This window comes from Columba livia, chromosome 12, assembly GCF_036013475.1.
Source record: "Columba livia isolate bColLiv1 breed racing homer chromosome 12, bColLiv1.pat.W.v2, whole genome shotgun sequence".
NCBI lineage: Eukaryota > Metazoa > Chordata > Aves > Columbiformes > Columbidae > Columba > Columba livia.
In genome coordinates, this window is record NC_088613.1 from 6,526,353 (window position 1) to 6,539,960 (window position 13,608).

The window sequence follows — 13,608 nt, forward strand, 5'->3', positions numbered from 1 at the left end:
GAGAGGCTGGACATCCTGGTGGGGATGCTGGATACATCACCAGTATCCCTGGAAAGCACACCATTATACTTGGACCGAGGAATTTGTGTTTGTTTAGTAAAACAAAGCAAACATCGCATGAGAGCAAACACTCTCTCTACAAACTCAACTGTATTTGTGTGTCTCGGTCCTTCCAACAGGTAAATCCCACAGATTTTTCCAATACCCCATCGTCCATATTAACAACATTCCTAGCAGGGATGAGAACACTGGTTTGCCCCGAGATTCAAGGCTCAGACTGTCACCACTTGCCAAGAGCAACTTTAGGCATGCCTAAAATACAGATGTGAAAGACCAACATTATTTATCATTATGGACTGAAGTTTACATTTGTTTTTCCAAGGAATCCAAATATCCATTTCCAGCTCCTTTTTCCAACAGTTCTCCCAAGAAGCATAAAACTTAGTTACCATCAGAAACAGCTTTTCTCTCATGGCTGTCTGTAACCAACAATCAGACCAACAAGCACATTAGCAAAATCCCCCTACTCCCAAAGTATGATATTGCTTGTGTGACCGCAGCTGCAAAGCTCCGGGACTCATAAGGAATCACAGAGACCAAACCCTCTCAAGGATGGGACATTCAGACAGAACATTTCCAATTAGACAAATCAAGCTGAGAGCTCCAGGAGAAGCATGAACTGTAGAGTGCTGGGATATAAAAAGAAAATAAGCGCTGCACAGCTGTAGGAAAATGTCACTGGGGCAAGTTACTCTGCAGCCACCTCTTGCAAGGTTTGTTCCTTCAAAGGAAGGAACCCTCCTTCTTCTGGCAGTAAGCAGGAATACATGGGATTAGCAAGGGTCCAGGAGTACTTGTACTGGTGGAGCTTAGTTAATTCCCCTTCACAAGAGACCAGTCGGTGCCCCTGCCACCACAGGAGTATTTGAGGACTGCCCCCAATGCATAAAATCATTTTGGTTGAAAAAGACCTTTAAGATCACCAAGTCCAACCATTAACCCAACACTGCCAAGTCCACCTCTAAACCATGTCCCTGAGAACCTCATCTACACAGACAGACCTTGGAGGAGCACAACTTCGTTGTACATACTGGAGAAGCATGAGTGCACTAGTAAGCAAATAAGCCCAATGACAGGTACCTGCAGGTCAGCAGCAGCGTAACAAGTGTCCTCTGTATGCAGGAAGCATCGTCAGGCTACTGCCATGATCCTCTGCCTCTTGTTTAAAACATTAGATGCCTTCTATGTACAGACTAGAGTTTTCACTGCCAAATCCCAAACACCAGCTACCATCAAAAACAACTCTAAGGCCATGTCTGTCAGCTGAATAGCGTAGCAGCTAAATAACAAATTGATCTATTTAATGATTACCACAGAGTGAGTTGTTACTTGAGAAACTCACTGCTCTACTTGGATTATAGCTCAAGACCTGATCCTACACTTGCTCCATCCTCCAGATCCCCTTTGGCTTCCTCAGCCAGTCCCATGGGCACAACGTCACGTCCAGAAAAATCAGCAAAATAAAGTTCTTCAAAGGCACACGGCACAGAGCAACTATCCTACCCCATCTTCAGTATCGCTGCTCCTAACAGTGAGTGAGCATTTGCAGGATCAGACCTTAAATGTGTAGGCTTAAAATGACCAGTATACCTGACAGAGAACAATCTAAGCACCCTTAACCTCACACATATCACAACAGCAGCTTTATTCTGTTTGGAAAAGAACAGACTATGATTTAGAGAGCAAGGACAGCACGCAACCAGAGTCAAGGAAAAGGCACTCGGGCATTGTCGTATTACAGACACAATATAGCGCTATAAAAACTTCTGCCAAAGCGTTGGATTAAACAAGAATAAACTTCAAGAATGATACAACTCATTTCAAAGCATTGAGACAACCCTGAGTCAACCCCATGCTATCACCATTCCTTGCTTAGGAATATAATCAGTTACTGTGCACATTAATTTTTGGCAAACAGAGTAAATTTAAAATAAAAAAAAAAAAGGACTCCAATGTCCAATATATCCATGACTAGTTATGCAAACAAAATGAACTATGAGCAGAAGCACTTAAAACCAAGTCAGCTGAATTACTCACTCAACTCTAACTGCTAGGAAACTTTATTTGGAAACGGTGGAGCTTGCGGAGCTGCGCAGGGAGGCTACTCTGCAGCCAAGCACTCTGCAAGAAGCCCCACGGGACAGGACACTACCCCAAAGCAAAAGGCTCACCTCAGAGCATGCGCTTGTCCACACCGGTGAGAATAGACATGTTTTGCATGAGTCTTCAGGTCTCCATGTTGTTTTCATTAAATCACTCTGCAGTCACAGGAGGAGGAAAGTCTTCCACACAGTGGGGCCCATTTTTGCAAGTTGATGCTCTGTAGAAGGAAGCCATGCACATTTTTGGGGTGAATTCATGCAAAACAAGGTTCAGGTGCCCCTTGGATAGGTTTGGCTGCCCTCCTGGTTTCCACATGCCATTTCCACCCTGCATGTGGTGTTGTTCCCAGGCCAGGTCCAACAGTGGTATCGACCATCTCATGTGAGGGGACATGACACTCACCTGTCACCTGTGGGACATCATGACCACACAGAGCCACAGCTGCTCTCCACACCAACATGGACAACCTCCTCACACAGCTCTTCAGAGCCCCCCTGCTCTCTCCTCCATGCACAAAGCTGACCCGGCCCTCCTCAGCTCCAGGTGAGGGCAATTACCACTCCATCTCATTAACCCCCTCCACACCTGTTTTCCCACAAGCAACAATGCCCCTTTGTCTGAAACAGCCAGGATGGGCTCTTTTTTTCCTTCCAGCACTGCAGTCTGAGGGACACAACCATTCTGGGGACAAGGCACCATCATGAACCTTCTCACCCCTCATCCACACTGACTCCCTGAGGTCACTGCCACATTATTTGCCTAATTAATAGACTTTGTGTAAACACAACCACCTCCTCCCAGCAGCCTCCAAGAATGGGAAACCTTCTTGGCAGAGGTAGCCACACATGCTGGGTGCTCCCATGGTGCTCCCACAATGCCTATTTGACTGTCCATGACTTCACGTGGAAGCCAGAATCGTGTCCTGTTTTGGGCTGGTTGTTTTCCCAATGGCATATAAAGCACCCATGACCCACCCAGGGCTCCTGGGTGAAAAACTGGAAGAAGAGTTGTGTTGCAAAGCTGATCCCTCACTCCTCAAGCCACCCTCTGTGTTCTCCAAAGGCTGTTTTTAGCCCCAGATACATGGAGGGAGACAGATTATCCTTAAGTGAGGTGTTCCAAGAGAAAAGGAGGAGCGGGAAAAAGAAAGAAAACCAAGGAAAGATATAGGGCAAATCTCCAGTCTTCTGAATCATCCCACCATTTTGTTGCCCTGAGGGATAACTTGTGGCCAAATCAATCCCCCACCCTGCAGGCAGCTGGGGCTCACCTGCAAGTGGTTAATTACCACGCAGGCCATTAGCAAAATGTCTCCAGGCAAAGTAACAGAAAAGCTGAAACTGTCAGAGTCATTCCTCTTGGGGAGTAAGGAAGGGTGGGTTTATAATGGTGTGGTTCAAACATCATGATGTAAACCCTTTTTCCGTGGAGTTTAAACACAGGAGGTGCTGCTTTCCAAGCCGATGCAAATGAGAGCATTGCAATCTGTCGGCCATGTACTGCAGGGGAGCTGCAACACTCGATGGGGGGCGGCCAGGCTGCCAAGCACACCTCTGCCAAAAACAGGCATCAGCCAGCTTTCAGTCTTTGCATCCACTGTAATTCTTCCTATCAGTGTGTTTTTGAAATCATACACACGCATGGGAGCGAGGGGTTAAATTGCTGCTGAGCGGTATCAATGGATCTGTCTTCACCGGTGGCTGTGTAAACCAGCAGAGGGTGAAGTAGGAAGTTCTCCTGGATTTAGTGGGCAAAACAGAGAGACACAACAGAGGGCTGTGGTTGTATTGGGTGACATGCACAGAGCTACTCAGCTTTCTACCATTTAGTGTCAAAATATGTCTGTAGCATAGCCCTACGATACCATCAGCAAACCTGGATCAATGGATCAAAAGAGATTTTCAAAAACTGGATGAGCACCTGCTATCAAATAAGTCCATGAGTAATTACAGTGACTGGGTTATCCGAGGCATCACTGCTACTCAGGTTTTCCTGAGTGACACTGGAATTCGCACACTGAGAGAGGATTGAGCTAGAGACTGTTCCCACCTTTAAAAAGCAGCTGCAGGGGTGGCTCAGCTATCAGATCAAGAGGAGCGGCAGCGTCAGCCCGCTTGGTGTCCTTTGGCAGAGGCCAAAATGCTTCTGCTGGTACAAGTTGCTCCTCCTGTGCATGGAAAATTACGAAGGCGACTCCCATTTATAAATATGATGTACCAGGGCCCCACAAAAATGCACCCATCTGTTGACTCTCCGGCCCCAGCAAGGCTACATTTTGAAAAGGCAACAGCAAGTAAGGTTTCCAATCATCTTTCCAGCGACAATATCAGTTTTCAAGAAATGCTGGCAGTGGTCACAGCTATTTATCTGCAGTCCGCAAGGGTTTATTCAAACACACCAAGTTTTCTGCCAAGGGTAGGACTTGAGGTTTTCTGCTCCACAGTCATTTGAACCTCAGCATTTCCGTCCGCATTCATACACTGGGTCCCACCGTCGTTCCCGCTGCCTGCTGAAGCCCCGTCTGGTCTCATGGTTTGTGTAAACCCTGTCTAATCCTGAGCTGAGCCCAAAAACTGAAGCATGGGGAATAGTCTGGGCAAACAAATCATTTTGGTCCTGCTGTAGTCCTGCTATGACTAAAATTTTTCAGCCACTCTCTGCTGAAATCAAGTTTCCATTGATTTCAACAACTGCTGGGTCACAAATTGCTTAAGTGTCTCCAGACTTTGGCCCTTCCAGCAAATGCCTTGGCCAGCTGTTTAACAGAGCCAAAATCAATCAAATATTTGAGTATTTGCATAAGCAAAAAAGATAAAATATGAAACAAGGTTTGGTTCTTGGTCTTTATTTGCTCGTCAGCTTGATCTTTATCTGTTATCAGTTACCGGGTGGATACATATCAAGAGAGATCAAACAAAGGATACTAATAGCAGTGAGGCAAAGTGATAGTATTATAATATAAGGTTTTACTTTTAACACAGCAAGGTAATTTGTGAAGCTATGTGTTATGGACACCTAAAACATCTTTATCTTACTATACATAATTACCATAAGAGTGGTCTTTTTCATTGGTGTCAGACTCACCAGGATTTTCATGTTCCAGATTTGAAAAGATGGCTTCCAGGCATCAGACTGAAATTAGACCCTTTATTAATTTTAGCTTTAGATTTTAATCTCAGGAAAAAAAAATAATTCAAGGTACCCACAGGCTAACATAACTAAAATAAGTGGTTCAATAGCGGAGGAGGTTTTTGAAGCATGACAAATTTAATTTTGCCTGAGTCTGCAGCTAGAATCAAATCAATTAGAAAGCTGAGGACCATGAAGAAACACATGCAAGCGGATTAGATGTTTGTGATGAACATGAGAAGCGATAGGTGCAACATGGGCTGGGACTTACAGCATCAGCCTACAGCTCAGAGAACCAAAATTAAATTCTTCATCCCAGTACGAGATTCTTGCTTGACTTTGGCTGAATTGCGTAACGTTGATCCCTCAGGCGCTACCTGCCCAGCTCTGGGGCTGCTGGCTACACTGGGGACACCCTCCAGAAAGCAGTATTTGTGCTGGGCACCTGCGGCCCCTTGTGTGGCTGGTTTGGGGCTGGCTTCACCCTGTCTGCATCGCCAGGCTGGAGGGGTTCACCTTTCTCACAGTGCCTCGGGTTCACATCTGTACAAAAAGACATAATAGCGATTTTCTTCTTTCCACATGTTTCCTAGGGAGGTGTGTTATCAAAGACTCTTGAATTCTGTTTAAAATGCAAGCTTTGCCATGACAGCAGACAGATAGAAAGAGGACAAGCTTTCAGAAATAAAAGCCCCCTGTGGAGAAGATTCAGGTTCAAAAAGCAGAGCTGGAGATGTGGCATCGCCGCAAAGGATGCCTCCAAACCTCCTCTGCCACCACAGCCCTGCTCAGACATGGAATGGGACACGGGTGTTGCACCCCAGCCCCTCTACCCGCCGCTCTCAGCGTGGCCACGTCCCTTTGAATGAAAAGCCTCAAACTGGGGAGTCTTAATAAACATTCCGATGGCTCTTTGCATAGTGATTTTGTGTGACTCACAATTAATGCTGGTGAAAGTCTTATTTACTAAGATAGCTAATGGTATCTGAAGTTATGCAGAGGCTTAAATTTGGTACCAGCCTACACCACTCCCATGGTGCCCATGGCTGCCCCAGGGGCAAAGCGGAGAATGAAGCAGCTTGTCCAAGGACAAGGATGTGATCAGTCCACAGATCCAGCTCACCAGACCCAAGTGCCTCTGACTAAGACAGAGTCAAGTCCTTGCCTTGTATATAAACACACTGGGAATCATATTAATACTTACAACTCATGCTCACGCTGACGATAACACAGTACAGCCAGATCCCACCTTTCTGCTCTTTCTGTTTGCTCCTGGTGTCTGGCAGCACTGGCTATAGGAGCATTTTTGCTTTGTTTGTAAGAGCAATTTTCCCTTTGCTAAAAAAGCTTGTATTAAAATTACACAGCTATTTACGGAAGGCTTAGTGACAAATAAGGTTGGGATTTTTAAATTCCCTATGCCAAACAATTTTTTAATTTCCTATGTCAAACAAATCAAGTGAACAGTATCCCCTTACACTACACACTTCATGTTAGCTTCATAGTTAGGCAAAAAGTAAATCTGTGTGTGCTTTTCCAAGGCTTTGTTTCACAAACAACAAAAAAAGGAATAGTCATGGGAAAATTACAAACTGTTTGGCACTAAGGAAATTATGAATGCAATTTCCTGAGCTCAGTGTGCTGAAGGAGCTGCAGTAAATAGCTGTCGGGCAGCTTTCTCTACCATAAGATTTTAGACATGATACCCGGCTCCGGAGGAGATTCGACTATGCTGGACTTTTGCTCTCCTTCCCGTTCAGATGGGATTTGCAGCTGACTTGGTTTGGTTCACACAAAGGGAGCACGGGTGTGTTCTCTTTGGTTTAAACCAAGTTTTCTGGGAATCATCTCTCATACAAAAATGAGAGAGCTCATTTCTTTGCTGAATTCTGCGGAAGAAAAGTGATTTAAAGATGGTTTGAAGTCAAAGCTGAAAAAGACCCAAGAGAAAGATCTCAGATACATGCATGGAAATAAAGAAGCTGTCTTCCTGCCACTTCCAAACTGAAATAAATATCCTCAGTAAAAAGAGATTGAGATTTTTTTTCCCCCTCAGCAGCTCAAGTGGGAACAGAAGAAGGAACTGAACCAACAGCGGGGAAAAAATATTTGACATTAAAGATGCTTGATCTGAGGAAGAACGTGACAGTTCTGCAGAGGCTGTTTAGATTTTGATGACCGAACCTCTCTCAGGAGAGCAACACACTGCAGTGAGGGCTGACAGAGCCATTCCCCACGAGGAAAATGGTGCCAGACTGAGTTTTGGGGGCTGTGCAGTGCCTTGTGTCCCTTCCCAGAGCTGATGGGACGCAGGGGCTGGGTGGGTGCAATGGGTGCTGCTGTGGTGGGACAGCAGCCGGAGCCACATCTCACTGCCAAAACCAGTCAGCTGGTGCCCCGGGCGCTGCCGGGCTGGCCCTGTTGCCTTGCAGAAGAGCCACAGCAATGTCCCCGGCTCCCTTCAGAGAGGTTTCTGCCCCTTGAGCAACCCTGCGAGTGTCCTTGGCAACTCAGAGCCACAAACATCAAGCAGTAGGAGCCAAGAGGGGCCGGCCAAACACGAAACCTGGTAACAGGGTTATAAATATTTACACACCGCACCTCGGCTTTACTCATTCTGCTGCATCAGAGGCATGGCCAGCCACAGAAGTCCAGGTATTAACTGTCCCACTTGTTGCGGTCCAGGACTTTCATCTGGATCATAATTCCCAATTTCTCAGTGTCCCAGGTCAGATCCACTCACAGGGAAGCAAGGGGTTACTCCTCTTCCCAGCTCAAGGGTGCAAATGCATCCTTCTCCAGTCTTGGCGCCCCTGCAGCGTTAGATTTGCCCTGTGACTGCCTGGATCAGCAGAGCCTGGCACCGCATCCAGCGCTGCGCTGCTGCAAACACAGCTGCTGCGATGCCCTGGGCACGACAGCCTGACCGCCACGTGGGCTCTCCTCCTTAGGGCAACGAAATCCAGCCTTGCAAGCATCGCTGAGGCTCAGTGCTGGCTATGAAAGTGCAAATTAAATATCTGTAAAGCCAGCATGATGCATTTTTTCCAGGGATTTGTTTTACTCAACCCCTACACCCTTGTCACGAGTGCCATCAGTCCATTATCAGCTCTGTCATCAGAGCACAGACAAGATTCCAGCTGAAGCAACAAGTCACTGATGGGAGCTGAGTTTAGCCATGTAACTGTGCCAAATGGTGCTGGCTTCTCTCTAGCCGGACAATAGCATTCAGCCCTTTAAGGCATCTGACCCAGCACTGAGGCATTTTATCGACAGCAAATATCTCAGCAACAAATCTCCAGCTGGTGAACCAGCCCATACAGAGCAGAAACAAAGTCACAAGGGAAATTCATTTGCCTTTTGTAATAGTTTGGGCATTCTCACGTGAGCAGCAGATACAGCTCTGGAGTTTCAGGGTGGGAAACATAACCCAGACATACCTTGTGCATCTGCAGTGTTGTATCACCTGATGTGCCTCATCACAGGAATCCTTGATTTTCCACCTTCAGAAGTGGGCACCAATGCAAATAGTCACCTCAGACCACTCAACCAGACGTAATTTAGCTAAACAGCTTTCAGATGTCCATGTCTATTCCAAAACTAAACAATATGACAGAGTATCTGGAGAAGGGAAGAAGTTTGTATTAAATCTGGTGCTTCTGTCACTGAGATCCAGAGGTATTTCCAATTCTTTCTTACAGATCTCAAAAGCTTTAGAGGCTGGAAGAATTCACACAACACATCCAAAAGACTAGTGATCAATATTAACCGCCTGGGAAAAAAAGCAATGCTGCATCTGTTGTTCTCCTGCTACTTGTACCTCTAGGAGCTTTAGGAGGAAGCCATATCACAGAAGAACAGTTTTAGCCATCCGTCATCAAAGGAGACACTTCAAGGCGCAGCGGAGAATGAGGGTGCTGCAGGGATGCAGGAGACATGCTGTCCTTAGCTGTCTTTAGGGTTATGCCCAGGAAGGTGCTAAGCAGAAAAAGTGGATCTTGGTACAGACCAGTGCCACAGGAGAAGCAAGAGAGATGCTGTAGGTGCGATGCAGGTGCAGAACATGCCTACTGTGGCTCCCATCGCTAATTGTCTGTGGTGAGCTCATCCTAAATCAGGCAAAAGGGTTGCAGCTGGCATGGGGGAAGAGGTCAGTGGGTTGTAGGACAGTTACTGCTACCAGCACTGAAGGGGACAAAATCTCCTCTTGCTGTATTTGGAGAATGAACAGAGCATGGGCCACCACACCACAAAGACAGAGAAGAGGAGGAGGGGGAAGATGTCCCTGGCAGTAGAATCAGGCGGAATGCAGGACACAGAAATCCCTTACAAACAAAAAGAACTCAGAGGCTGCTGCTGAGTACCTTCAACAGTGGGCTCTAGTTTAGCTTTGCTTATAGGAGGAGGAAGGGCAAGGGAAAATATATCTGCTGCTCACCCAGCCTAGGCACATTTACACTGTGGTATGCTTTGATGCTCAGCTAGTTGGTATTTTCCTATTCCCAAAGCATCCTTTGCACTGTGGTGCCTTCCCAGCTCAGCACAGCGGTTAGACTAGACTAACCTTTCTGCTGCGGGTAGAAGAGTGGACACGCTGTGTAAAGCCGACAGCTTTAATTTATACACTTTTTATCCATGTCTGCATTCCTGGGACCTTATGCGTACACGAAAGGCAGCAATGTTCACACGTATCCTTAAAAGTAGCTATGACCACACTATTCTGCGAAACACATGGGGTTAGGAGATTGCAACCATATATGGACTCCTTGGGGCTGGAGCATCGCTGGCACCCCTCGGAGAAGGACAGCTGCTGGAATTTCCTAGGAGAGGCCGATTAATAAAGACCAAATCCTTTTGTATATATGCATGTCTAAATATTGGACAACAAATTCAAGGCTCTACTACCCCAGAGTCCTGAACCATACAGAGTCTCCTGCAGTCATTAAAGGATCTTGTAGCCTCTGACCCAGGCTTAAAGTGCCCAGCATGGGCTGGAGTAAGGAAAAGCACCAAGACGGGCACTGTGAGGGCTGCATGTCCCAAAGTAACATTCTCCAGAGCCCCCAGCTCCCGAATTCCACTCTGAGACCTTGGTACACCTTTGGTACCATCCTGCAACACTGAGTGGTGACGGGCTGGAATTCTGCTTTTGCCCAGCTTTGGGCTCTCCAGTCACAGTCTCGCCCCTTACATTTCACCTCTGCAGTGGCCAACACGCCAAGGTTCTGCCTTACTTCTTACCAGGCTTATCCGAAGGCCAGGAGCCTCCAGGGACATCAGACCCACAGTGTTGCTGTGCTGCTATCCTTTTAGCCATGGAAGAGCAATCAGGGTACTGGGAGCCAGATTGTCCCCAGTGCTGCTCCTCCCAGCAAGGTGCAAAGCAGCTTCTGATGTTAATGCGGCTGAAGGCACCAGGTGAGTTGTAAATGCCTTTACGTCAACACCCACATCACCCCCAGCTCAGCAGAGAGCAGAGGAGATGGAAAGCAGCGGGCGTGCATGGTGTTTGCACTGGGCAGTGTTGCTACGCTTGCACTGGACACAGAGAGTACACAAATACTCCACATGGCCTCTGTGTTCTCTCATTGGGTTGGCAGATTTTGTTATGATTGTCAGCAAGGACACCAGTGCTTTATTTGTCTTTTACTTGACTTGTCTTCCAATTAGTCTCCAATCACAGACATATGTGGCCAAAAAACTTTCTGCAATTTAGTATTATGAGACTATATTTGGGCTCACTAGCATCCACAAAGCATCTCCACCCCCACCTCCTCTCTTAATCTCACCAAGATATTTCCTCCAGAATACTCCCCACATCTGGTGACAAACACCGTTTTGGGGCTGCAACGAGCAGGTGCCAAGCAGAGAGAAGAGTCCTCTTGCAACAGTGCAAACAGCCATCGTGACCACAAACTGGCTGCAGATGACAGCAACTTCCAGTATTAGGAATGGCTTAAAGCCCAGGTGATGCCTAAGCTGGGGAGCCTGGAACAAGGAGCACCACGGAATAATGTGCTCTTGCAGGCTTGATGCTGGAGGGGAGGGTTGAAGCAGCTCTGATTCTTGTTGGCAGCTTCAACAAGGGCTGTAGCTCATCTCTGAGGGGCTAAAAATGATCCTACAACCAGCTTGTGACCACCAGCCTTAAACTCCTGATCCTGAAAGCCTAACAGGGAAAAAAAAAATGAAAAAAGAAAAGCCAACAAGCTTTAAAGTGGAAAGATGCAGGGTAGATGTAGTCTCTGAGCACAAGGTCACTTCAACTGCCTCCAGACTCCTGGGTGTTTTGCTTCTGCAAAGGGGCTCAGGGTGTAAGACCAGTCCGTGTTGCAACAGGGTCTCTTCTCCTTTCTGCAGATAAAAGCTTGAGCTGGATGGAGTGTCAGGACTGGTGAGCATGGCAGGAGATGGAGAGGGTCCCTGGAGCAGGGGTGGGCTGGCAGCCTCTGCAGGCCTGGACCCGCAGGGACACGGCGGTGATGGACAATGACTGTCCTTCCCAATATTGCCATCTAGAGGACCCAGCAAGGACAAGAGCTTCTTGCAGGCCACAATGAGAAAGCAGTAAGAATCAAAAGCTTGCTTTTTTAACTTTTAACCTCATACAAACGCTTCCTCAACAGGATATGGAGATGGAAAACCAAGCGCATGGGACTGTCTGTGCCTTGGGTGTGAGAATACAGGATTCCTCTAAAAACGGTTCTGTGATTTTGTTGTTGTTGTTGTTTAGGCTGTAGATACCCAGCATTGGCCCATTTCCCAGCACTTTACTGATCCCCACGTGGCCAGGTGGTACCATAGCTTGACTGAAAGCTGTATCTCATCAGCTTGAATTGAACAGAACTAATAAAACGGAGGCTATTCAGCAAGCAGTGGCTCTACGCACCTACCTGCAGTGCAAGTCCCCTCCCCAGAGGATGCAGGGATCTGCCTCATCCCTTCCCCATTCAAAAGATGAAGGTTCTCCTCTGTGAATCAAAGCCTTCAAAACCAGATTCCTGAAGTTTTGGAGGTGCCCTCTGTATTGAAGGAACATAAAGCATTTGATCAACAAACCTCTTCAGCTGCTCCAACAGCCCATAGCAGCAAAACAAGGGTACAGACAGGAAACAGAGGGCAGAATCACTGGGACAGCAGAGCCACTGCCAGGAGCCCAAATTCAACAAAACCACGAGAAATAAAAGCCCACGAAAGCTTGGGAGGCTCGATTTTTGCAGACATCCAGTAGCGATGCCTCTGGGTTTTGCTGCTTGCAGAGAAGCCCAGGAGCTGCGGCGGTTTTCAGCAGACATCAGCGTCTCTCCACTGCCCAGCGCCTGTTCCTACTTGGGAGGGTGGCCCCAGGCTGTGTCTCAGGACGGGGGACAAAGGCAGGAGCGTGTCCCCCGGCACGGCTGCCCCCCAGCCCTCGGGGTTCAGCACCTGCACCTGTTGGCTAAAGGCCGTGAACAAAACTGGTCTGAGAAGGTCAAGCGGCACATCGTCACTTTGCTACAGATTTATTTCCTTGTGAATCAATGAAACGGTACACACAATTCCAGAAAAAAAAAAAAAAAGAAATCTTTTATAGGCCCATAATCCTTCTTTCACAGTACAACGCAACAGTAAAGGATTTAGTCAGTGTAAACAGAAGGTCCAATAGTGATCATCGGCTATCACAGATCAGCTGCACAAACACCACGACTACGGAGTTAATGCCGTTACCACACGAATTGACAGTACTAGTACAAATCATAAGTTATCCTGCAATGCTTTTTCATGTGCAAAAACCATGAAAATTCAATTTACAGAAGATGGGCACCTTCTCTGAATCTTTGTGGGAGTTTTAAACCACCTCCTCGGGGCTGTCATATCTATTTGGCAAAAGGTCTTGGGGCCTGATTCTCCCAGGTACCCTTAACTTCATGTGCAGCACACGAGCCATCAGGGCTCTGCGTCTGGGTAACAGGCACTCGTGTATTCTCTGCTGCAGCAGGACAAAGACAATCTGCTGAGGATGAATCTGAGTCATTTATTAAATCACTCCTGAATTTCAGCTTAGATTCATTCATTCATTCACCAAGACTATTGAAAGCATTCCTGGTTATATTATGTATGGATCGTAAGAGTTCACAGGTAACCCAAAAAATCATCATTTGTTAACGTTTTTTTTTTCTCTTTAATGTACTAACTGAACTGTCACTGGTGTCTAAAGCTGAGGCTGATGGTTATGTATTGGCAAGCTTAAAGAGAGTGGAGAAATTAATATTGACGTTGAAGGGTCAGAGAAAGAGAGGAACGCTACTGAGGCTACGGTACGGTGTTTGGCTTTGG

At 46.9% G+C, this 13,608-nt stretch overlaps 1 protein-coding gene across 1 annotated transcript in view; it reads right to left on the minus strand.

Moving 5' to 3' along the window:
* Nucleotides 1–2,250, minus strand: part of FHL1 (four and a half LIM domains 1) — a 33,484-nt gene extending 31,234 nt beyond the window's left edge. The window contains exon 1 of the mRNA XM_021285055.2: nt 2,232–2,250. The gene's annotated coding sequence lies outside the window, so the exon portion shown is untranslated. The remainder of the gene's footprint in view (nt 1–2,231) is intronic.
* Between the last annotated feature and the right edge of the window lie 11,358 nt (nt 2,251–13,608).